Source organism: Brienomyrus brachyistius, chromosome 13 (assembly GCF_023856365.1).
Source record: "Brienomyrus brachyistius isolate T26 chromosome 13, BBRACH_0.4, whole genome shotgun sequence".
Classification (NCBI taxonomy): Eukaryota; Metazoa; Chordata; class Actinopteri; order Osteoglossiformes; family Mormyridae; genus Brienomyrus; species Brienomyrus brachyistius.
The window spans coordinates 25,978,412-26,005,975 of record NC_064545.1 but is presented as its reverse complement, the minus strand read 5'-3'; the positions used below and the strand labels follow the sequence as shown (position 1 = coordinate 26,005,975).

General features: G+C 35.7%; 1 long non-coding RNA gene across 1 annotated transcript in view; it reads right to left on the bottom strand.

The window, feature by feature from the left end:
• Positions 1 to 460: 460 nt before the first annotated feature.
• The window catches only part of LOC125706546 (uncharacterized), a 33,193-nt gene continuing 6,089 nt past the window's right edge, over positions 461 to 27,564 (bottom strand). Inside the window, exons 2-3 of the long non-coding RNA XR_007382016.1 lie at positions 1,872 to 1,927; positions 461 to 698 (exon numbers count right to left, since the gene is read on the bottom strand). This is a non-coding gene — a long non-coding RNA (uncharacterized LOC125706546). The remainder of the gene's footprint in view (positions 699 to 1,871; positions 1,928 to 27,564) is intronic.

Genomic DNA, 27,564 nt, shown 5'->3' with positions numbered 1-27,564 from the left:
CCAAGGCTCTTTCTGAGCATGTGTGAGTCCTCCCGCGCCGAATTAGCATACCATTATGCTTCTGTGAGCAACTAACCTTAACTTCGAATGTAAATTTGTTTTGCGGTAATTGTGTATTTACCAGTTTCCTCAGCCTGACCTTTGACCACTGCTCCCTTTTTTACTAAAAGATATTATATTTTAAGATATTCAAGAAACTACACGTTAACTTAAAAAATCTCACCCGCACAAAATACCAAAAGCAATACTGTAATATTGCGATGTGTTGGAATACTTAGATGCTGAAGTAAGCCGTATAATCTAAATCTGAATTGTATTTCACTAGAAAAAATACTAAACATTATATAGTATAGCTTGATATTTAGTACTGTGTTCCATGCTAATACTACTTCTAATATCCATCAGGATTTTATGACAGGAAAAAATGACTGGATGTACAGTATCACTCCAAAACACATGTAGAGATCCTGGAATGTCCACGTCTGAAGAAGTAGCAGGGTGTTGTTTCTGAGGTCAGCATGTGACATGTGCAATGATGAATAGTTCAATTGCCGTGTTTAGTAATCTTGTATAGACCCCTTTAGCTACTAAAGAGGAGATGCGCGCTTTATATTCATTTTATGTTTGCTTACCTTGTTCAATATATCCCATCTGGACAAGGCATGTGCTGTAAGATGACGCCTTTGGACTTTGGTAACCTATGCAAATAATAAAACATAATTAAAAATTATGCTCTCTGATTTGTCAAGGGAAGTCAATAAAAAATGATGCATGCTAAGCTCACAATGAAATATCCGCTTTATCACACTTAATACTTGGTGCAAAGGATTGTCTATTGGAAGTGAATATGTTTTAAAAAAGGAAATTATTTTTAAAATTGCAAAAGAAATACGCATATTAAAGCTTTGCGGAAAAAAATTGTGAAGCTGAATTACTGTCACAAAAATGTATATTTATATAAATTGATATGCAAATAGGTTTTACCTTATTTTAAAAGTTTCATCTTGTGGGGCTACGGAGCATTGGTCATCAGTGAGAAGAAAGATATGATCTGTTCCTCCGTTCAGAATGTATTTATGTCTCTCATATCATATTGGTCACCCACATCAAAGACACAGGCTGTCTATCACTTAGCACTGTCACTAAGATTCAAGTGAGTGTAGAGTAATTGGTCATGTAGTTGGGGTTTGTGATTAGTGTTGAAATCCTAAAGGCATATTAGGCAGCCCTGACAGTCTCTCAGGCTGCCCTTTCACAAGCTTTCTGCATGGTACAGGAACAAGCTTGTGTCAGACATTGTTCTTTGTGCCACAAAGCACTCTAATCAGTGTTGGTGCTGAGAAGCCATTCTCTTCCAGGTTTTTTTTTTTTTTAAATCATTTCTTTTTCCCTACATCATCCAGGTCTGTTATTTCCATTATCTATGCAAGGGCTATGAAAGAGACCCAGCAATCAGACCATAATATCAGTACAGATAAAGCATATGCAATATCTTGACAGTGCCCTTGTGATCTTTCCACATATTTTTAATGCATATACATGCATTTGGTTAAAGAACGATGCTTATTTCTAAACCAAGCATGATGCTAGTACAGAGAAGGAGCTCTGAAGTTTCAGTCTATATGCCTTAATTTCACTGGGAATGGAAAACAATGACATGTTATGGTTTGGAGAGAACCCTTAATCAGATTGGGGTTGCTATGAGAGGATCTAGTCAACGCACCCTGATCAAATCATAGACTACTGTCAAGGGATCTAGTCCTTCACACCTAATCACATAACAAAGCCCCTGAAGAGGATCAACTCCTCCAGTATAAATATATTATGTGAAACAGGTAAAATGTATCAAAATTTACTCGAAGTATACTTACCGACCTAGAGAGACTAGCTTCGTGATGATTTTGAGAGATCTGGTGATGCAGTTCACCTGGGGGATGGATGTAACTCAACTTTAAATATTCCAGACAATACAAGCAGTCCCCATGTCACACACAAGATCCGTTCCCTAAGTCTGTCTTTAGGTCAGATTTGTAGCTGAGTCGTAACAGTAGTAATACAGTACCTAATAATAACAATGCAGAAATAATACAAGTAACTACAAATGGTACTGTACTGTACCTCCAGCCGACGATCCACAGAAGGAGTAATGTGTCCATGCAGTGCGTGCATTCATTAATGCTAACTTTTTAATATGACAGGCTATACGGCATCAGTTTGTAGTCCATAAATCAGACGTTCCTAACCCAGGGACTGCTTGTAGAGCCACAATGTACAGGTTGTATAGATATATTTAGATTTTGTATATGTGTATTTTAATGATCAAAGGCCTTTCTCTGGAAAATACCGCACGGTTTCAAAAAGAACAACATCAATCACTTCCTTATCTTGTCTTATTTAACAGCTCTAATATTTCTAATATTCTCCATAGTCTGTAATTGTTGGTATAATTCCTAAGATTACAACCGGCACTATCCTTAAATTAGGGGAACCGGTTACCCATAACTGGTTAAAGCAGAAAATCAAACCTGATGATACAGTATAGAACTGGTGCATTCAGGCATGGTTCATTTTCTATTAGTAAATCGTTACTCTTTATACTTTCATTGAGGGGTTATTGATACTATTTATAATCTCAGGTGCATTTTTTTCTTTTTAAATTATAAAGGAAATTGACAGACAGCATTTTAGTTCAGCACCTCAAATGGCTGCAAGAGGGAAAAGAAAACCCGGCATTATTATACAATCCATTTGCTTAGAGGGCCATTCTCATGGTCTCAAGAAAAAATAAATTATAAGGAAGCTCTAAGAAGTAATAGTTCAGAAATATAAATTCAGGATTGATGAGCAAAATGTGTAGAAAGGTATTCATAAGTACTGAGCCCATCTGGTTTTACTGTTTAATTCAGCCATTAATGATCATTGCTGTTCAATGGCTAATCTTTGCTTAAAACACACCATCAAAAACTTCTCAATAGTTTCATGAAATCAATGTGTTAATGTGCCCAAGAATTGTGTGTCTGTTGAATATATTAACATTTAAACCTTCCTTGTGAATTAAGCCCATATAATTGATGCATATTTTTTCCAGGGACTTTAAATTAGTTTACAGATTGAAATATGTATTGAAGAGCCAGCAATTTTTGGTCCTTTTATGTAGAATTTAGTTTTGGTGTATGAGAAATCATAGGTTCTCAAATTAAGACCTCAAGAACTTAAAAGCTAAAACTTGGACAAGAGCAGTCTACTGTAGGAATGAAGGAGATGGTCTCCCCCTCTCCCATGAGAGTGTCAGATGCTTTGCCATGTGTCTGACCAAATATAAATGGTACTACTGAATTTTGCTGTTTGACAACAGCGCTGACAGAGACATAATCACATGTGACAGGCTCATCAACTTCAAGCTATACCTGACATATAACTGCTAAACATCCACATGTCTAATTTCTTCACAAGGACCTGAAGTGAACAGGGGATATTCTGTCGATGTGTGTATACAGTATGTCTATATATTTATGCAGGAGGTTGTTACTCATTGCATTTTGAACATGAAATAGAAATTAAGTAGCACAATCTCGTTAAATCTCCATTTCACAGAGAGATTTCTACATAGCAAAACATATATCAGCAGATAAGTATAAAGAACAAGTCACTACATTGACAGTGATTGTATTGTCTGAGTCACATGTCATTTTCCCCAGTTCATTCTGTTTTGTTCATGTGGACTAATTACTGGCATGTATTTGCTGGTTGTTGTCATTACAATCAGCTAAACTGGTTTATGAGGTCACTAATTATTATGTAGTTTTTGGGGAATAAAAAACTAGTATTTATACCTGCAGAACTTCCTTAATTAAAACCATGTGAAACGGTGTGCTAAAGGTTTGGCATAAGATGCGAAGTCGGTATCGGTAATGCTCCTAAAACAAAATTATCTCATTGATTGCAAAACTTTTTTGTAAGTGGGGTGTTACATAGTCATCCCACACTAATGCTTGTGTTGGGCAGATTGTTTTAGGGCAGCAGGCTGGAATCAGAGGCAGAAACAATCGAGAATCTTTCAATGTTGTGTTTATTGTTAAAATGTTCTCAAAATGTCCCCCCACCTCATGGAATTACTAAAACATTACTTTCTCTGACGAACTGTAAACTCAGACAAAGAGTCCCTATCCACGGCTTCTATAAATTCTTTGAAAATGTTTAATAGTATCCATTCACTCAAACCTACTAAGTGTGGAAAAAATGTCAAAGGCACGAAGAAAGACGGGATTGAAAAGACTAATGCAGGAAGACAGATTAGTCATGCAAAAGAGCCCACACAGTCTTTCAGTTTTGCACAATACCACTTTTTATGACTGCCCTATCTCTACAAAGGCTACGTTCAATATATTAAGGATGATACATGGTCAGCTATGTAATCTCTCTTTGATTTCCCTGCCCATACATCCCAGGATATTTTCTTCACCAAATGAAAGCTTAGCCTATGCTGTGAGTTCCTTCTATATTGCCATAATCCATGGGAAACATATAATCAGTACATTATACAACACAAAATACAATTCCAGTGTATAATTACCTAAAAGACTTTGCAATATTCCTATGTAATCATATTGATAAATCACTTAAACCTAAGACATTTACCCAACTGCTTTACTCTGATATTTTGTTTATCTGATATTTGTTTTTGTTTATTTTTTTCGCACTGCACAAAGATAAAATTAAAGGATTTTGAAATGTCAGAATGTCTTGAGTAATTAAATATTTACATGCTAGCATGACTTAATAACAGTTCTATGAGTTTTTGTCTTTCAAGAAATGAAATAAAAGTTATATCCTGTATTTCCAATACCCCTCAATCAGCACACTCACGTTTCAGCGAGGCCCGAAAACAAGCACCATGTCCTAGGCAAAGATGCAGTTTGATGTTTATTAAACATTATGAGTGCTGCGTATCCTAGGATAATTGATTCCCCCACATACAACTATTTACTTCCCCAAGCTGCTCATTTTATCAGTTCTATAACCTTTTAGAAACTGTCTCTGTGGAGAGGATTATTGCCTGGATTCAGATTCATTATGGTGATTGAATCCTTTTCAAAAGAAAACTGCTTAAAGAGGAACATGGCCTCTTTGAGCTGTCCCTCCTGGAGACGCAAGGCGCAAAGAGTTAAAAAATGCTTGTCTATTTGGCATGATTCAGGCACATAGATACAATCACACTGTTTATGACCTTTGTGACTATGTTATTCTTCCCTTCCTTATTACCAGATTTTTTTTCAATTGCTATTTGTAGATTTATTTTTGCATTCGTAGATATTTAGAATAGCTAATTAAAATATCTAATGATTAACATTGCAAAAGAGAAGGTATTGTGAAATGGGAAGCTTGTAATCATTGTCAGAATTTAATGCGGGTCTTGTTTACAATAGGAAATTATACAGTATGCATCTGTAATTTTCCTTAATCTCTTTTTTTTTAAACTCATAGTGTAGCACCTGGACTTGTGCTATTTATCATGCTTGGGATCGGAATTAGAACATGAATTGCTTTTCTTTTTGCCAGTGACAAGAAGGCCAGATGGCATAAAATAAAAATGGCAAAATCGGAGGACACCGGACTTCTTGTATTCCATCAAAGCGACACATGGCTACGGTAGATTAATTGGTATTTTTACATCATTACATTTTTGCATTAAAGCTCTTTTCATTTGTGCATTGTTATATTTTTCCCTTAAAGACGGCATGACGAAAATGTATCTACATGATTGGAGGGTAGATTATGCCCTTGATTGTATGTAAGTGTCACGGAAGAGATGCTTTCGATTCTTCTGTTGTTAAAGGACTGGAAGACGCACTTGAGGCTTCTAAAGCCAATACCCAGGTGCTATAAACGTACCACCTCCTACTCAGCTCAACCAGTCTTCATTTACAGCTTCATATGCCGGCAGGGAAGGTACCAGTCAGACAGAAAATGATCCAGCTGCCTGTTTATTTCTGTACAGGCAGTCACTAGGTTATGAACGAGATATGTTCTATAAGTTTGTCTTTAATTTGAATTTGTAGGTAAGTTGGAACAGGAACATACAGTTAGTCAAATGTGTACCTTTCTACATAGAAATATACATATAAACATATAAAACACCTAAGAAAGATTTCCAAGTACATTAAAACATCTTAAACATAATAATGCAGTACACGATGATGATGATGATGATAATGATAATAATAATTATTAAGTTCTTACTTATAGTACTGTACTGTACTCTACTTCAAGCCAACAAACCGCCGAAGTCGCGCAATGTTTTCACAAGCATAGTAGTGTGTGTGTATTTATTATTACTATCCATTGTATTTAACCCAAATTTTTATATAATAGGCTTTATGGCAGTGTATGTAAGTATGAGTTGTCTGTAAGTTAGACACTCTTAACCCAGGAACTGCCTGTATAGCATTTTTTTTTGTTTTGGTAAGGATGCTATATTAATATCTTCTCATTCAATTTCACGGTAACACGTGGAATTATGCATATCAAATCAATGGTGTAGCTATAAGCATCGCAGAAGCTATGCTAGGGACAGAATGCGATGGGATTTGAAACGCAATATCCCAAACTAAAGGCGTAAACAGGTTTTCTAGCAAAGCTTTTAGGATCTTTATATTGCATTGGTCTTGTCACAGAATTATACTGAATGCCATGAAAAGGGAACATGCAGCAGGACACATTTCGGGTAAACCTTCCATCCATTGGACCACTAAGGAGATGTTCATGTCACATACCTGCCTTTCCCTAATGGTGACTTTTGGGGACTGTGGCCCCTTGCCATCATTCTCAGCAATTTGCATACATTGATGTGTTTGGTTTTGCTTCTGCCAAGTAAGTCAGCTTCCAGCGTTGAGACCCGTTGTGAGCTCCTAGTCACAATCATTTATTTTTTTTTCAAATTGTCTCATCATTCTTGGGTTATATATTTGTGAATAACTGTCAGGATAGTCAAAGAAATGCATGGAGTAGATGCAGGAAATATTGGAAAAAATACTGCATTCATGATTTGATTCAAAACGATTCCATTTATATTCTAAATATATTTATGTTATGTGAATTCATTTTATTGTCATATTTATTTTTTAGAATTAGAGAAAAGAACATATTCATTTTCTCAATAACTCGTTTTAATTTGTAATATTGCTCATTTTTTTTATTTTAACCTGACTTTTGAAGATTATTACGATCATATTGTCTAATAATATTTGTATATCGTTTACACACACAGACACACATATAAAATTATCAAAACATAAAGTGTAAAGCCACCATATCTTATATTATTTAAATTTCTTTGGTATGCTTAGTGATCTGGCAGATTCAGCAAATCATTTGCCTTGAAGAAATTAAACATAAGATTGGGAGAAGAAAATAGATGTGAAAAGCATGTAAAAAGGACCCATAATGAATGGCTTAAGTTATTTTCATTTGGTCAGTCAGCTTGTGACCTGCGTTCCCACAGCCCTTCGGTGAGTTTGATGCTCACGATGACGATGGTGCAACTGCCAATAGTAATAGTGATGCTCACAATAAAAATGATGATGATGATGATGGTGATGATGAAGGATGATGTGCAGTGAATTTCTACAACATGCCCAGCCATGGCCAGTCAGCTCTTGTCCAAACCACTTTTTCATCTCAGTAGAAATATCTAATGGAATATATTAAATCATATTAACATAGTTTATCTTGTTATCTGCATTACACATGCCTTGGGCTGGTTACCCAAAAAGGTGACTTTTACTCCAATTCACTGATACAGCAGCATTCTGACACAGAAACAGATATAGAGAGATCTTTAAATACAAAAACAAATCAACAGGGTACACATTTTTTAAATCACTTATGTTTATCGTATTTGAGATTTAAGCACATGAAGATATGTTGTGTCTGTTTTGAAACACTAATAAAAGACGTTTCCTTATCTGCTTCTTCATCTTGATCAAAAGAAATTTAAGATTTTTTGCTGCTACATCAGGCTGAAAGGCTTTTCCCCCAATACTTTTATTTGCATTATGGTTTCTACCACAAAACAGAATATTTTATTCAATAAATGAAACCAGTGCTACATTAAAAATGTTTTGTTGCTGTTGGTGGTGGGGGTGGTCTATTATGTAAAATCAACATAATTCTCTGCAAAGCGTCAATAGCTGTATCATCTTTGCTTCAGTCAGCTAAAGCTAAATATCATCATTTACAGTTTTTGTCTATATGTGTTTATGCACCAGAATTCCAATATTCCACCGCTATGATTCTTTTATGCTGACATCAATAGCATGCTATTAAAGACAGTATTTCATTATTGGTTTCTCATCCCTAGTGGTTATTTACAATCCCACATATACTAAGCATTGATATTAAAGGAGAGCAATTTAATGAGGCCCTATCTTCTGTAGCAATATGTCTTTCCCAGAATGAGATTGTGTTTAAAGATTTTATCAAGAAATTGCTGTTCGCTTGGGTTATGTTTTGTCCATGAAATATGCATTTCATATTTCTTTCATTTCATTAACATAATTTAATTTGTGCTTTGCATTCTGTGCATAATACATATTTGATTTACAAAACAAATATTTCCATTAGAAAATGAATTTCATGCAGGCAAAAGGGAGAACTGAATGATGTATTGTAAGGAAATAAGAAATATTATATATTATCTTCAGCATCCAAAAACCATTGGCAGAGGAAGAAATACATTCTGATTTTCAAACTATGTACTTATTTATTTGTATTTCTGTGAGATAAATATGCATTAAAATACCCACAATAATAGAATATATATTGCATTGATAAATCAGCATAATTTAAACCGATTTATATCCCATTCTGTTATAAGTAATAAGGGGTTATCTGTGTTGTCTGAAAGTGTATTGGAAACAAACAATTCAAAATAATGTACATTTAGATTTAAGTGGGTGTCATGGCACATCGGTCTCATGTCAATGTAGAATTTTTAATGTATATTGCATGAAAGAAGATTCTTTTTTAATTAATGCAATGCAATGCAATGCAACCAAGACAGTTTAAATGCTATCAGTTGGTGCTTGATAAGTTCTGAGGTTCTGAGAGCTTGGGGATTTGGATAACGAGAAGCATTTAAGTGTCCCTGGTGGGATCATATTCATTTGGTTTATCTCTGATATAAAAAAGGCAGGTAATGCCATGATATATCACTAGCTTTAATGAGCTCAAGATTAGAATACTGTATATATATATATATATATATATATATATATATATATATATATATATATATATATATATATATATATACACACACACACACATATATATTGTACATATTATAATGTTTTACTGTTATTGTTTTCATTATTGTTATTACAGTGAAACTAGAATAGAATAAGTTGCTGAATGTAAAAGGCAAACAGTAAGACTGATGTTTAAGGCGACTTGCTTCTAACAGGAAATAACCACAGAACAGCAGACCAGGCAATGCATTTTCTTTTGGTGATGGTGGACAATGAATATGACAGACTGTCTGTTTAAAAGTAGTCCTGCTATAAAAACGAATGCTGTTCCAGGTGCTCCCCTGTATCTCGTTGAATCTGTGCTAGAGATTAATCACTCTTGATTGTAACATGGAGGAAGCGGAAGGGGTGCGGGTTTAGGGTGAAATTGAGCAACTGGAGCATGGAGCTGCCTATGTTTTCGGAAAGTTGCCTCTCAGCCATCTCTCTTTTTGATCTTTTTAAGTTGTAAAGTATCACAGTGATGCCAGTCTTTTGTTACTGTTGACCTTTTCCTAAAGTGAGTTCGCCTTACACAAAGAGCAGTCCTGCAATGCCTTTGGCGATCATAATATTACTGACAAGCTGAGTAAATGTGTAAATCTCATGCTGTAAGTTTCCATTTTGTCTGCTGGTAGACACAAAAAAAGAAGGATGCTAATCATTACAAAGTTTAATTTGTGGGGAATTTAAGGCATTAAGGTTCTCCATGAAATGTAATGCATTCATGCAGTGTTGGACAATGTTTCCAGGTAAATTGCTCTCTAGTCTCTGGTTACTGTGTATTAAGAGATATATTAGAAATTTTAGGCTTTCAAACTTTGTACCTTGTACCTTAAGACTATTATGGGCAATGTCCCAGTTAAGCAATGTGAGCAACATTTCTGCTGCTCTGAATTACACTACAGCATTTCTTAGTTGTAATGAAAAGCTTTTCGGTAGAATGAAAAGCATTCAAACCCAGCTTGTTCGTTAATGTCAATATTGGAAAAAAATCTATCTAATATTGCAGAGCTATCAGATCATATGAAATTATGGATTCTTGGTCTAAGCATTCAGCCTCTGTCTGCAGGGCTGTTCAAATCAATTGAAGCAGACACAGAGACGACACACACAAACACACCACAAAGGAAATGAAAGCATCACTGCCATTTTAAAATGAGTTTCAAAATATTTGTTTTGTAAATTACCCTTCTGAAATTAAAATATAAAAGTTATTTAAAATGTGTGTATGCTGTCTATGTATTGTGACAGTGTTTTAATGTTTATTTTAAATCCCTTTATGTTATCTATTTTATAGAACATTGTTGCTTTAGGAGAAAAACTCATATACTGGCCATTTAATTGGAGATACCTGTTCAGCTGTTCGTTGAAGCGAATTTATCTATTCAGCCATTCTTATGTCAGCAGCACAACATATAAAATCATGCCGTGACTGAGAAGTTCGGAATCCTACTGCGCTGTTCTGATGGTAGGGTCAGAATTTGGTGTAAACAATATGAATGCATAGATCCATCTTCATACTGGTTCTTGAACATGACAATGAATTCACTGCACTCAAATGGCCTCCACAGTCACCAAATCTCAGTCATCCATATGGGATGTGGTGGTAATGCAGGAGATTTGCATCCTGAAGGTGCAGCTGACAAATGTGCGGCAACTGTGTGATCGTATCGTGTCGACATGAACCAAAGTCTCAGGTAGCTCTGAAGGCAAAAGTGGGTCCAACCAGATACTAACAAGGTGTACCTAATAAAGTTGCTAGTGAGTTTGAGTGTGTGTGTGTGTGTGTGTGTGTGTGTGTATACATATATATAGATCGCTGAAATCCTTAGCAAACCATTGACCTTTGTGTTCAACAGGCTGTAGGAAGGTTTGTTTTATGTTCTGCACCTGAATTATCACCAATACCCTTATTAGATACACTCCTGCACCTTTGTTCACTTGGATTTATGGCAATAGAGTATGTTTTGTGAAAATAAGTAGGATGCATCCTGGGAAGCTGACCATGGTAAAGAACTGGATGGGTAGTGGTGTCAGTCTCTCCCTCGCAGATGATGCAATATACATTTAGATATATGGGTTACCAAATAATACAAAGATATGCAATTATTTGTAATGATTTTATACCGTTTTTTTCAGCTCTCGCAGATGCAGTTCAAATCAGTTTAACATGTATTGAGTCACTGAATTTACTTTACACTGCAAAAACCATTAGACACTCTAGACCGACAAAGTTTATCAGAAGGTCTTAACTTGAAATAATATTGCATTTATACGCAGCAAAAGTCATTGGACAGGTGAAATTATTTTGAATCAATATCTAGAATGCTGATGAGTTGGGACAAATTTTAAAGGAATGAAAATATTCATAAAATACATTTTAGCATAGTTAGATTCCTGACATTCCACAACATCTGTTACTGTTAATCTCATTATTAAGTTTTTTGAATAGGTAAGAAAGAACCAGATCTTAAATGAAACATTCCATGATTAAATGGCACTCCTTAGAAATGATTGTAATGCTTAATACATTTGCACACACAGCAGAAATTTAATACCTTAAACCTTACATGATCTGGTAAAGAAAGAGTTTAGTCTTGAGCAAATAATCTTTGCTCAGCAAAATATTAAAGTAAATTTACGAATGACAGGTGAAAAACTTGGAAATGGGTGCAAATTAAGATGTAAATTCCTACTCAAAGTGTCACTTTTTATTATCAAGCCTGCGGATTATTCTGTAGAAACCCGGGCCTGTGCTTCAAGGAACCAGAGTCAACTGGATCAAGTCGGGTTTATTCAATGCCATTACATTCCGTAGTGTAAATAAGTCTTATAATACCTGCAGGCCACATGCTTTAACTAAGTGAATCAAGAGAGATGATTTTTACATTATTGAGAGTCTTAATGCTGTTCACTGCCTGACAATAGTCATTTATTGATATTTTTGTAATTAGTATGAGTGTCTGCAGTGTACCTAATCAGTGATGATTTCCTGTTCACCTTAAATTCTATATGATCACTTTGATACTGCGGTCATTCCCAGGGTTTTGGGAGATATACTGCAGGATACCTTGTTATTTTATTGTCAATAATATCCAGTGTAATATACAGTGTAATTTCTTTGGGACTTGCCAAGTTTCACAGTATTTTGTGCTTGTACTTCTATTCATCCTGACTTTAAGATAGCTCACCCATCTTCTCTATGAGAAAGTATCCTTTCAAGAGCAGCTTAAATAATAAAGTAAGTGGATTTGTTTTCATTGTGTGCTAACCCCATTTGACACTTATGTACTTGTGACTTTCAGCAGTTCTGCTAATGTTCCTGCAGCTGATGTCACAGACTGTGTATTTTCCATACCTGTTTCATCTTTTTAATTCTGGCTAAAGGCTAATCCTCTTATTATTTTGTATTATTCTTAAATTTGATCTTTGTATGCCCGTATTTTCTAATAAATTTGTTTGGCATTGAGAGATTAAAGTGTCACGGCAGTATCAGATGTGATGAAAGATTAAGGCCAATAGTATTTAAAGCCAAGAATATGGTAAACATGATGTATGATAAATTGTGATGTATCACAAATGAAGCTGTGGCATTTATGTAGAGAGTAGTCAGTACACATGATGTATGGTGTCAAAACTGACTATATTAAGATAGACAGATGAGAGGCATCAATGCATATATTTTAGAAATATGAGTCCTAAATTATATCATAAATAATAGTACACATTCTTTATAACCACAAATATAACTTTTTAAGCATTACTTCTATAGCATGCATTTTTATTGCAACCATGTTTGGATCATTTTTTTACTATTTTTTTGTAATGAAATTATAAAAATAGTGACCACTAAAGACACCAGGCCACTTCACATGACATACGGACCGATGGTTGATTTACTGTCTTAACCTGATAGTGAGAGGTTTAATGAAAAGGATACAATGCTACCAAAGTATTCAAATCACTTTTGTGATAAAGTTATATGTTCAGCCTTGAAAAAACTGGTAGATAATGTTTGGACTCATTATAATTCCTGGTGTGTTTAAACAGGCAGCCCAGAATGCAAACAAAAGCAGATGAAATTTGAAAAGTATTATCAATATTGCAGATAGCGGCTGCCCTTTCCAATCAGAACAAGCATATCTCTTGCAGAAAATTTACGGCTGACTAGTTCATTCATTTATATTAGCCTGCTGCATTTTTTTCTCTGCCTTCATATATATTTATGCTGAATTTATGAAAAGGCCAAACAACTGTCATTAAAGTTTTTTCTTTAATTAATTTACAGTACCATCATTGTTGTAAAAGTAAATGTATATGTAAATATTAGTTTTCATGCTGGGTTTCTCTGTGGCACTGTTTCTCATGAGGGATTGTAAGAATATAACGCTTTCAGATTGTTCTGTGAAGACTAATGTGTCTTGTATTTTCTTTTTTCTTTTTTTGAGGGTCAGACAGCTAGCACACGTGCACAGTAATTTTCTGGGCAGCAGATTTAAAATCATACCTTATGATGAAATAATAACAGAATGAACAGCTGAATAAAGCAGTCTGATGCATGCAAGGGATAGAATGTGCAAATTATAGTTTATCAACTAATATGTATAATGTATTGGTTTAGATACATTGCTGATTTGTATTTTGCGTAAAAATATTAAATAGAGAAAAATATAGTTACTTTGATTAGCTCATGTCTTATGGAGATGAGCCTGCTGCAGAAGTAACAGCAGCCTATGAAAGAAAGTGGTGGATTTAGCTTATTGTTAAAAGGAAGAATAATTAAGCTCCACCCCTATTCCAGTATATACCTATCCGGTATAGACATGTTTCACCCAATGAACCCCCAGCGGCATTAAGAATAAAATATTTTAACATACAAGTCTGGAGTGAGAAGGAAACCTTTGATAGGAGGAGATGAAACTTAGCTAACTGATGCTTCCCTGTCAAGCTCACTGGCGTGAAGGAAACTCACCACACACTCACTTTAGGGGGAGTAAATATGGCTCTATCTATGTCAGGGGTCATCGTGCATTGGAAATTGGAGTCGGCCATTGTATTTCAGAAATATCCAAAGTATAAATAAAAGCATTTATTCTCATCATCAAAAATAAAACACCAAAAACTAGGAGCTTGTTGTTTATATATTAGAGAAATTGGCCTAATTACTCATATAATTATTGAGAAATCATAGGGTGTGGCAGCTTATTTCCAGCATAAACAATGTTTTTGTTTTTTTAAACATTGTTTTTATTTTAATGCAAATCCCTATATTTTATTGACATCTTTTCTGTGGTCTCTGGAGAGCAGGTAGGAGATATAGTACCTTCGGCACGTTGTCAAGCCTGATCCAATACATACCATGCAATAGTGACAACGATTTTTCATGCATTCACAAAGGATACCTTAATTCTTTTGAGGACGCTTATGACAACACTTCAAATACAAATGTTGAAGAGCAACAGAGATATTTTTACAATGTATGAGGTCAAAAGTTTCAAGCTAGAAAGGAAAAGGGTTATTTTGATTCAAATTGTCATAAAAATATATTATTTAACAATACTGTTACAAACCCATTCAAAACTGACAGACACTTGGCTGTTATGATTGCTGTTCCAGGGTTTAGAACCATTCCACAAAATCTAAAACAATAGATCTTTGTTTTCATATGAGGCAGTTCAAAACAAAGAAATGGTTTTATAATACAGCTTTTGGTAAAGGTGAGTTTCATAACGTTTTTGTTCCTGCCACACAGAGAGATGGTTTGTTCATTCCCAAACTGAGTCATGTCAAAGACATGGAAAAACTGAATTTCCTCTGCACTTTACATGACATTCAGGTCAGCCATGCATAGTATTTGATTTCCAAAAAATCATTCTTTGTATTTTTGAAGATGTAACTGAATTTGTCATTATGTTAAACACTATCAGATAGACTCGATGCAATTACCAATTGTGACAATGCAATATAAATACTTTTTTGAAAACAATGTGAACTGAAGTTTTTTAATAATTGCTATATGACTGCACTTCTGTACATTTCCTTTTCTAATTTTTTTAATCTCACTTCATATAGTCCATATTGTACAGAACTGTACATATTGAATATCTATTTATAAAATATTGCTTCCCTTTTTAATCTTAGCAAGAGGAAAATGCCAGGGTTTAGAAGGATAAATTGGTTTCCTTCCGGGGCATACAGTGCTAATCCATAATAATGTGGTTGGTCTGACTAAAACTAACCCTAACCCCAACATCTAACCCTAACCTTAACCCTAACCCCAACACCTAAACCTAACCCTAAACCTAACCCTAACCCTAAACCTAACCCCAACACCTAACCCTAACCCTAAACCTAACCCTAACCCTAAACCTAACCCCAACACCTAACCCTAACCCCAACACCTAACCCTAACCCTAACCATATCACATTCAGTTCACTGGGATGTAGAAACAGGCACATTTGATTTGGACTCTGGCATGTTTCTTTCAAATGATGTTTATTCATTCTAAATGCTGAATTTTATTTAATTTCTGTTATAAGCATGCATGTGGTACACATAATAAATAAATACACACACACACACACATACACAGTCACATGTTTCTTATCACATTGTGAAAAGCCTTCATGAATTTCATTAATAATTGCACAGTTGTGTATCTGTATACATACAGAGGACACTGACATTAAAAAAGGTCAGTTCCCCAGCTAAAAACAGAGATTTAAGCCCTTTGCCCTAAAGTGGGAAACTGAAGATTCCATTCTGTTGAAACTGCAGTCCTGCTGTACAGTCGGTGCTTCACGATTCAATCCAGATTCACTTCTTACCCCCATATAACTCATTTTAAAAGCTGTATCATTTTGTTTTATTTGGACAAAACAGTATATTGTACTGCGAACTCTGCTGTAATCTAGGACATTTTGCTTCTAGATTCTCAATTTTCTTCTCCCCATCCAATCTTTCAGGCAGTAGACATTTCTTTATAGATATGTGAACAAACAGGATGTATATATGATATCTGACATTGGCTTGTATCTTGATTTAAAACGTTTATTAACAGTACATGCTGATTTTTATTTAATTATGCTCAGACATTTCCGCTATAAGAATAGGGCGCACTTAATACAAAGTTCCACAGAAATGCATTAATCGCACTGATGGTTTTCAGTATTTTCCAAATGGCATGAAAGTTATACACACCAATAGTTCTGAATTATTGACCCTGGATGCCTCTTTTGATACTCACACTGTAATCAAATTATGTAGCATGCTCTCCTCTCATGCTGGGAGCATGACAACATGCACGGACCACTTGGACGCCCACTGACTGCCAACAGCACAGTTCCTGTGTGCCATTGAGCTGCCTCCGGGACATGCCCTGTGCCATGAGCCCAGGTGTTTCCTGGGTGTCATTTTACATATCTTCATATTTCTGAACACTTTTGAGCTCCTTTAACAGAACTTTATTGATCTTCCCGTTTTCTCATAGTATTTCTTATCATAGTAAGTCTTTTTCTTACAGTCTCTCAATTGTACCTATATGTGTAGCAGTATATACCTTTCAGTAACACTTTACTTAAATCAGTCGTCATAATGCATTACAGATACCTTCATAATGAATTGTAATGCACTCATAAAATATCACAAACATGGCTATAACTATTTGTAAAAAGGCATTATACCCATCTTTATTATGCATCATGAATGCCCTATGAAGCATGTATGTATAATGCACTGTAGATACCTTCATGATGCATTATAATGGTCAGTATAAGAATTAAGGTTGCTTTGTACTGCATCATGGAGGTATTTATAGTGTATTATGCATGAGAGCTTCATAGAACATTCAAAATAAGAACTTAAGAAGAACATAAGAAATTTAAAAAAGCAGAGGGAGGCCATTTGGCCCAACAAGCTCCTTTGGGGAGAACTTAACTAATAGCTCAGAGTTGTTAAAATCTTATCTAGCTCTGATTTAAAGGAACCCAGGGTTTTAGCTTGTGCTACACTAGCAGGAAGACTATTTCATTCTCCAACTACATGCTGTGTAAAGAAGTGCTTCGTCAAATTCATTTTAAAATGTTCTCCTGCTAATTTCCACTTATAGCCATGAGTTCTAGTATTTAAACTAATATTGAAGCAGTCATTTGGCTGAACAGCATCCCGACCGGTTAGAATCTTAAAATGTATAATAATGCATAATAAACATGGCTGTAATGTGTTATGAGTTTTTATAAATAGTCATAGCCATGCTTATGATACTTTATAAAAGGTATGACTTTTATAGTCATAGCCATGTTTATAATACTTTATGAATGCATTATAATGCCTTACGAAGGTGTCCATAATGCATTATACATGACTGCTTTAAGCAGTGTCATTTATCTTTCTTTATGTAGGTTATGCTTTAATTAGAATTTTTCAGCAATGGTTGTGACATAAACGTTCCAAAATTTCCTCTTCTTAAGAGCACAAGTCAACATATCAAACATCTCTGTGAAGTGCATTTCTGTTTTTTATGCACTTTGTATGTAGCTCAGAACATTATTCAGAATTTAAAGATTTTGCTGTTTTTTCATAAAACTAATATCAATATATTATCTTTAGAGGACAGATGCTTTCATTTTTTATTTTTTCATTGACATCAGGAAAAAGTAACTGAAAAGGCATTCACAATTGTCAGCTGATTAGCTTCCTTAAAAACTCTAGGTTTTTTTCAAGTGTATATGAAAACATCATAGGGTGTTTTAATCCTCAGTAACCCAATTTCTTGCCTGGCAGCCAATGCATTTTAATGTTTATTATGGGGTTGAATGTGGGAGCTGGGTTGCTATTTGAACCCCAAATTCAAAGCAACAATGAAAGAGGGGGAAATGTGTCATTGTTCAGCAGGCCTGGAGTGGCACTTTCTTTCAGAGCAGAAGTTACATGCAGATCAGTGCAGCCCAGCTGAGGGGATAGTGGTACAGTAGGCAGTGTTTCTTGTATGTACAACAACAAAACCTAGTATTAATGCAGCCGTCGTTCCTCCAAACAAACAAAGACAAATTGAAACACAACTGAGAAATTAGCTGAAAGTCCGTTCCAGTTTCCACAAACAAATACATAAGAAGTGGGACTCGCACTGCCTGTAACCTCAAGAAAACTTGAAGTATAAAGACCGTTGTGGAATCTTAAATCTTTTCAACAATATACACACACGCAGACACACACATTAATCGATAATGATTTGTGGATTTATTATTTGTTGTAGTTAGACTTTAAGTCACACATTTAAGAACAGGCCATAGGCTAGACTGAGTGTGGAGGTGTACAGTATGCCTGAGTTAACATCGCAATCCTGTTCCATACACAAAGTGTCCTAGTGTTTGGTTTGTCAAGCGTGAGTCTGATAGAGATATATGGTCTGAATGTCTCGAAGTCTGAGAGTGAGTTCAGAGAACTCCTTTGTGCTCTGCAAGTTTGCACGAACTAGCACATGTAGTTAACATGTATTTTCTTTGTAATGTATTGACTGTTATAACAATGATATCTTTATATTTCTTTGCAATAAAAAACGAACCCGTGTTATAACACATTTTCCCCTGGATTTCTAGAAATATTGTAGTCATAAGACACTAAATGTAATTTTCTGAGTTACTTGTTCCTAAAACCTGTATCCTATCATTTTCTTCATTTTCCTAACATTGTACAATACGCGCACCTGTTGCATGCGGCACAATTCATTATCGGTATTTTCTTCAATGCCTGCTTTCTTGCTGTAGGATAAGATTAAATCTGTGTAGGCCTTTGCTAGAAATGTTCCATGTGCTAGTCATAGTCACATGCTAGAGATTTATGCTGTTGACGTTTCAAGTTTGGAATGTACATTAATATTTATATATAACTTATTTAACAGACACTTTTGTCCAAAGCAATGTACAAGTGAGGAAAATAGCACATTGTACGCATACATGCTGTCAAGGAAATAACCAGGAGTCCAGCTGGGCTGAGCGTAAACAGTATCAGGGCAGGAGCTACACTACAACAAAGCAAGAACCTGATAAAATGAATCAAAGATTTCAAGTGCAACTTAAGAACCTTCATGGAATGTCAAGATCATCAGGTTAGTAGAGGAATTCATGGAAAAGATGGGTCATGAAGCATTTCTGGAAGAAATGTATACAGCACTGCAATGTGCCGACCACCAAAGAATAATTTCATAATTAGCTGGAATTTAAGACAAACCAGGGCTGTACCTCAAGAAAAGGCCATTCATTCACTTGTGTGAAGTACTGAAAAGAGATATTTGATGTGACCAAAGTGTGTTTTTGCGTGTGTCTATATGTGGAGGCAGGTGGCAGATCTTGGCAAAGGCAGTATGGGGAATTACTAATGGGATGGCAAGCTAGAAAACTTTGATGCGGGGGGGGGGGGTATCTGGCTATAGCTATGATGCTACATGGGTTTCGACGACCACTGGTGGAGACGACAACGCCTCATCTCTTGCTGGCTGGACAGTGGAGCGAGGCACTTTCATAAATGCATTTTTGTTAGCCCACAGTAATCAGCCTGAAATGTTACCAGTCCAATGGGAATTCTCCTGACGTTCCCGATTACACTCCTGCATTGTTGTCCGGTATAATGTACTGTGAAAAACTGCAATAGGCTAATCAGTGCTTGGGACAATTGAAGATGAATGAAGTGTAGCCCTAAAATGAGAAGTGGAATAGCAGTTGCTTTTTGCCTGTTTGTTTGTATATGTATTTGTTTATTTGCTTGTCTTCTGATATGCAGAGGAGCCTGAGAAATCATTCTGAAACATCTGAGTAAATATAGAGCACCGTAGTCAGCGATTGGGGCACAAAAAGAGCAAGCAAGGTGATCACAAAATCACAAAAAAGTATTAAACCAGAACCATATTTGCAAAGTTCACAAAGCTTTTTCCCCCCCTGTGGCACATATTCTAGTATGCACACTATAAAGGACAGCAGCCCCTCCAGTAATTGAAAGTCTTATTATGCGTGATATCATTGCCTTGCTATCTGACTAATGACCTCCTGAAAGAGCACAGATACCATTGATGATATAACAAATGATTGCAATAAAGGAGAGAAGATTCAAATACACGAGAATGCATTTGAAGATGCATTCAGGAGCTGCTAATGTTTCTGAGAGCATCACACTGGTCATTACTGCTCGTACCTCTACTGCATTTGATGTAGTCAGTAATCACATTCCCATTCCCATTACACACGAAAAACCCTGGAAGGAAGTTATAATAATAGTTTATTTCTAGAAACATATGCAAAACTAGAAATGCTAATATAATATTTTACTTATTAATTATTAAACATGAGCAGCCTTGAGATTTTTCATTAATTAATTATAGCAAATAAATAAGGAGCCTGAGCTGCCAAGTATCACTTAAAATGCAAAATAAATGCCTTGTAAAATATATACATAATGGTCTTGCAAATAGTAACTATTTAACTGATCAAGTGCAAGACCTTTAGCAATGAGCACATTGTATTACCTAAGGAAATACTAATTATACATGAAGAAAGCAATGTTCTGAATATAAGCTGTATTTCGAGCACTCATATAGGTATGTGACCATGTCCACTCCCCTATACTGGTGCCATTTGTATAAGCAGGAATAGGAAGGGCAAGCATAAAAGCATCGACAAATCACACGTAAGAAATATGACATGGTTATCAGAATGCAAATAAGCACAAAACCGCTCATAGAAGCTGGCAGATTAATGATAAATTATACAGGCCAGCCTTGTTTATAGCGGCAATTTTCTGTCTCTGCACCTGTTCGTTTGGTCTAGTTTAAAGCAGACAGAGAATTTACAGCTCTTCATGGGGCGCTTTTCTACACGTGTGACGTGGTCTCCTAAACCATTTATCACCCCCAATTCCTTGTAATGCATTTAATAAAGTGCAATAAGGGATTCAATTTGAAAATGTATAAGGTATGTCTGTTCTGGCAGACCTGGCTATGGAAAACCAGACTAAAGTTACATTAAAAGCAATAAATTTTTTTCATCTAAAAGTAGCACATCTCATTGAATTGATTATACATTTTTTTAAAGTCCCCCCTCCAGAAAAACACAAACCAAACAAATGTCACTTATCCTGTATTTTAGGCATTGCACGGATATACACGCCCTCACGTTAAACTTCCCCAAAAAGTATTAAAACCTCCTTTACAAAGAGTAAAATTCCTCAGAAGCTTCCCTTCCCGTGTATCATGCAGACTTGTGGCAATGTTTGCATGTCTCAAGTGCTGAACAGAAGGTATTTTCTAGATTGGATTAGGCTAATATATTGGCTCATCCTTTAGGTTTTTATGAGATTACATTGGTATTGTTTAGTCTAGATGAACACCAGTCATAAATTGGTAGATCATTCAGCAAGACATGGCTTCCATCCATCCATCCATCCATCCATCCATCCATCCATCCATCCATCCATCCATCCATCTTCTGTAACTGCTTGTCTTATTTGGGATAATGGGGAGTGTATTCTGGAGACTATGGCCACAAGGCAAGAAACCACCCAGGGTGGGCCGCCAACCCATCACAAGGTACACACACCATTCCATGACTTCCATTTTACAATCAAACATTTTACATTTCTTATCCATCATCTCATAAACAAAGCAATTAAAGGAGAGTATTAACGGTTTTAAAGGCATGAAGAAGCATATTAATCTTCACAGAAAGCCAACTGAGGGATGCAACTATGGGACTGTAGCTTGTATGTTTTAGTTCCTATAAACTGCAGGAGCATGTCATGGAAGAAATTTGAACACGGAATAATGTATGTGTGCCCCAGCTTTATCAGGTAAAACATTTATCTGATGTATACATGTATCTAATTGTATCTCTAATGCAGTGTTTCTCAACCTGTTTCTTGGGGACCCCTAGTCTGGCATGGAGCTGGGCAGGGGCGAAAACATGGACTGTGTGGGGGGGCCCTGAGGACCAGGCTGAAATGAGAAACACTGCTCTAATGTCTGAGAAATCAAGTGCTTGTTTGAAGGTTAAAAACATAAAACAGGAACCCAAAACACATGCACAGAAAATGCAGGAAACCCTACAGGTCACTGTTTTTTATTCATACATTTTCATAGTCATACATGACTGATATACTAATACATTGTTTTTCAGTAGTTCATCAAGCCTGTTGTTCTGTTCAGCAACAAAACCTCTTGAGTGTATTTAGCATGTGATGAAAGTAAACAAAATAATTTCACTATTCAATATATTACAAACAACTCTGGGCAAATTAGCACCTGTTTCTGTTTCATTATACAGTACAGTGATATAATTCAATAGGCATTTTTCAGTATGAAACATGCATTCAATATGCATGTTCTATATATGTGTTGAAATGTAATTAAAGCATATATGCCTTTTTTATTTAAGAACAATGAAAAAAGAGTTTTTTCGATTTGTTACCAAAATAATATAAATAATAGTAATAATTCATGATAATTAACGTAAATTAATCTCAGTCCACAAACAAATTGTTTACAATGTGACAAGTTGACTACTGACAGGGCAGAGAAAGCCGTGTCTTAACGACAAAATAAGTGGACACGTGTGTTGGAGGAGAAGAAGTGGACTGTGCCTGACTAATTATGCTGACCAAAGAGATATTGGCACCATTTTATTGGAATCATTCATCATTTGTGGTTATGAGGAATCATTATTATCATGCAACATTGTTGCTGAAGGAACATAAATTCAAAAAGGAAAATATAGATGGTCAATCGATGCCATTAATCATCAGTGGCTAATGAACATAAAGGCAGAAAGATAAGATGTACCCTATAGATTGACATCCTTCAGCTTTGGATCTCAATAGTGCCTATTTAGAATTTACTTATTATTGGTTGTATGTGAAAGAAGGTTCTTCGGGTCAAACTCTGACTGCTGGTCACTGCTGGGCATGTGCCCAGTCACCCGATCTGTTCTGTTGCATTTCATGTGCTTGACTCCATAATTATACAATACCTTAAAAATGACGACCATAACATGAAGATATTTAGGGGTGACCTGTCCAATACTCCATTCACTTTCTAAATGGAGGTGTTTACCAGAATTTAAAATTTTCTTTTTTAACTGTTGATATTTAATAATTAAGCAATGCCTCTAGAACATAATCATACAAAACGTACTCAATTTTTTTCCATTTTCAAATGTCACAAATAATTTTTTTAAAAATCTAGAATTTATATTGTTATTGAATAATATGCAAATTGTTATGTCTCACATATTTGCAACGCTTACCTCTATAAAAAGGGGGAAGCGGTAAAATCCGGTTTGTGGACTGGTTATCAGTAATCCTTAGCCTTCAAACTATTTCTGACCCATGGACAATATTTCATCTGTGGAACTCTGCAGGTCATCAGAGTCGCCATTAGCCTCATGATGGCTTAACAGAGTGCTGTCCATTTGCTGCTAATTTAAGGAAACAAGAACATTTTATGTAGTTATATGTACCTTATGCATATTATTGTTTAACATGACCGTGGCAATTGATAATAGCTTAGGAATCAGTGATATTACACAATGTCTTCTCAGGGTTTTACACTATTATTTGTTTACCTAGTATTGCCTTCACTTTGAATGTATAGTCTAACATTAGCAGCTACTGTAGAGACAGGTGTATTTAAACATCATAATTTAGTTTGCAATAACTTTTGTTCAGAAGTTTTTGCATACTAAGAATTCATCTACGCATTTGTGACATTCATCTGTGCATGTTTTTGGGACATCGATAATTATATTCTCGAACCCTTTACAGAGAATAATTCCATTACTCAGCTCAGATATATAAACAGAGGCCAGGCCTTTCAATTCCTTACAAATGAGGAAAAGAATTTCCTACTTCTGGGACAAAGAATATGCAATTCTTGTACATTGAATGTAGGATATAGTCTGTAGCCTGGTACATCGTGTGTGTGTTTGTGGATTAGGTTTATATTGCATTGTGGGGACCAAATATCCCCCCAAAAAACTTGTTTTTACATCTTGTATTTAATTTGGTTACTTATGGTTAAGGTTAGGGCTGGGTGGGGGATTAAGATCATTATGTTGGGAATAGAGTTTTCCCCATAGAAATGAATGGAGAGTCCCCACAAAGATATAATTACAAACCTGTGTGTGTGTGTCTGTTTCAGCATCTGAAAAGGTAAATAGACTGGATTAATACATGGATTCTCAAATTGTGGAATCTTTTTTTTTACTTACCTGATTGGAACTTCCTGACTGCAGTGACATCTCTGGCTACTCTCTTGCATGGAACAAACTTTAAAACCCAGAAACCACGTCCTCATTGAGGAGGCTAAATTGTGTCGTTTGAAGTCTTTCTTTGAAATAAGCAAAGCGGTCCCTTGGCTCATGAATCATATTCTATTTGCACTCCCATTGCCAACAATAGGCACCATGCTGGCCAAATTTTAAAAGAAGCAAAATCCAGCTAATCCCTGATTGAAAGTTCATGTATTCAGGCTTCAAAATGTAAGCTGTGGTAAATTTTCACAGAAAACTGGGAGCTTTCGGCGAAAATGTCACCCTGTAAGGGCACATGGAGTCAATGTCAATGGCAGCTGTTGGGGAATATTAGTCTCACTATACACATTTAATGAAAAGGAAGACCTGGTGATAAAAGTACAATAAAGGGGGATTGAAGAGCCTTCAACAAGCCTCAGTAGCCTTCATCTGGATCACGAAGGAAGAAGTGAGAATGTCTTCCCATTTGTGCTATTCTGCTTTCTCCGGGATTCCTGGAATTTAAAGGCAGTGCACCTTAGTTCATGTTCCAAGACGCCACTCAGTGCTGGAAATAATCTACAGGCGATTTCCTGGTGGGAGACGTCTAACCGTCTGATGGGTTAAACCCCCAGTAATTCTGCTTTATCTTTCCTTTTAAGATACTGACCTCCTGTGTGCCTCAGGTGTGTCGGGGTTTTCGTGTTGCTCTGATTAAAGTGCCATATCACTGCTAATTACAATCATACATGCATTCTCTTGACTTTGGATCTTAACTGGGACCAGGACTTTATTTACTGGAATGCATAACACTTTTCATAATAATGAGTTATGACTTACTGAATATATTATAGCATATCTAGTAAATACAATACAGTGCCGGAGGAAAAAGCTATAGAAAAATTGGGAATGAATTTCTTACAAGGTGTTATATTCTGTTAGACCGATATTCGTGGCTTAACTTGTTATGCTAATGGTCACACATTAAAATATGAAACCTTGTGGCTGAAAAGAAACCTGACCTCTTGTAAAATATTTTACACCTTTCCCTGGTCATCCCAAAGCACAGAGCCTCTCACAGGTTTTCAAATCCCTCCTTCAGACACCACAGGTATCATCTGAATATAGCCAGTAACTGGAAAACTGAGGGTGAAGAGAGGAAGATTTTGAGACATTAGTATCCATTTTTATCTGGTATGTGTGACCTGGTAATGAAGTGCTATTACCACTCGCTCCACATTCCCTGGTCTGGAATTTAGCAGCTCAGAAAGGCCCTTTGAAAGGCTTTGTTTTACTTAATGCGATCCAATACGCGAACACCATAGTCAAGTGTGGTTCTTCTTTTATCCACAGACAATGAAAGTGGCTGTGAGAATGCATGACATTTACATTTTTCAGCTCATGTATGTACACATTATATGTAAATGCAGCCGTTTAATCAAGTATTTTCTACTCTTTTTCTTATGCAACTTAAACTTATTATCTTATATATAGTCCCACAGATATAGTGTATTTAGAATCATGCTAGTATATAAAAAGTTGTTCAAAAAAGTCATAATTCAATAAGATATATATATAATGATTATATATGATAATTTCTATTTTGTCTAACAAAACCCACAAAACAGAAATGAAATGTTTCTTATAGAACGAAAATAAATAATTTTGTTATTGTGAAAAGGAGCAAATGAGACACTGGTGCGATATCAGAGCCAATTTTTTTATTTTTTTTTCCCCGCTGTGAGTAAATAAGGTGTTTTGCAGGTGTTTCAGAAGAACCTCTCTGCAGCAGTGTGTCTTGGATCAAACCTGACAAAGCCTCCTGTATGGGTGCCAGATGGACCCGTGCATCTCCATACTCCAGCCCAGCTAAGACCTAAGCTCGCTTTTTTCCCCCCACAAAAGAAAAGCGCTTTGGCTGAAAGAAGCCCACAGCTGAATGTTATGGTAGCGTGTCTTTTGCCAAGCTGATTTTAGCAATTCAAAGGACGAGGCGCATGGAAACACAGTTTCAGATGAGTGGTCAATATGCTTTTGAAGCAAGTTTAAATTGGCAGGTTTCTAGTCTTCTAATATTTTCCTACTCTGTGGGGCATCTTGATAAAACCCAGAACAACCAAACTATGATAAAATGCCGCTTCAAATAATGTTAGAGCAGATTTTCCTGAAAAAAAAGCATTTGGCCAGGCTGTTGGTAACTGCCAGCAGAGAACCGCATGAATGTCATATGCTGTATAAATAGCGATATGTTCATATCTGCATCTCTCATGAATTATTACACAATCAAAACAGCTGCCTTTACAGACAAAATAACTGTAGAAATTAAATCCAATTACACAGACATTGTCCTTCCTGCTACTTGTACAAGTTTTGAATTACTGGAGTACATTCTTGCAAGAATATATACTGTTGTATGTTCGGTAATTTCACCAGACTAGTGCAAACATTAGGGAGATGCAATGTTGTTAAACATAGCATAATGCCTCTTTGTTAACCCATAGGTGCCCAGCATAGATATCAAATGTAGGAATGCTGGAAGGGATTTACGCAGCTTTACAATTCAGATGTCACACAAACCCTGAAAACAATAAAACATTTATCAATGTACAGGAATATAAGCACAGTCTTTTCCCCCTGCAAGACATATAGCTAGAAAAGTGTCTGTCTCTTTCCAGTTTGATTTTCCCACTTACCTGCATTGATAAGTAACAATAATCTTGAATATTTCAAAGAAATGTATATAAATATTATATGAATATTAATAATATATAAATTATATGAGAGATCTGCTCTGGAGATTATAGATTTGCATTTATTGACATTTACAGAGAAATGTCTTTCACGAGAATGGAAAATGAGGAAGAAGCTATAAGGTATGAAGTGTTTGGGTTAGACATTTTAGTCTTTACAGCAGTTCTCTATTTAGTTTTGCCTTAAGTTAACTTTTTGAAATTCTTTGATTTCCGTAGCTGATGCAAGTGTTATGCAGCAAAAGAGAGAAACC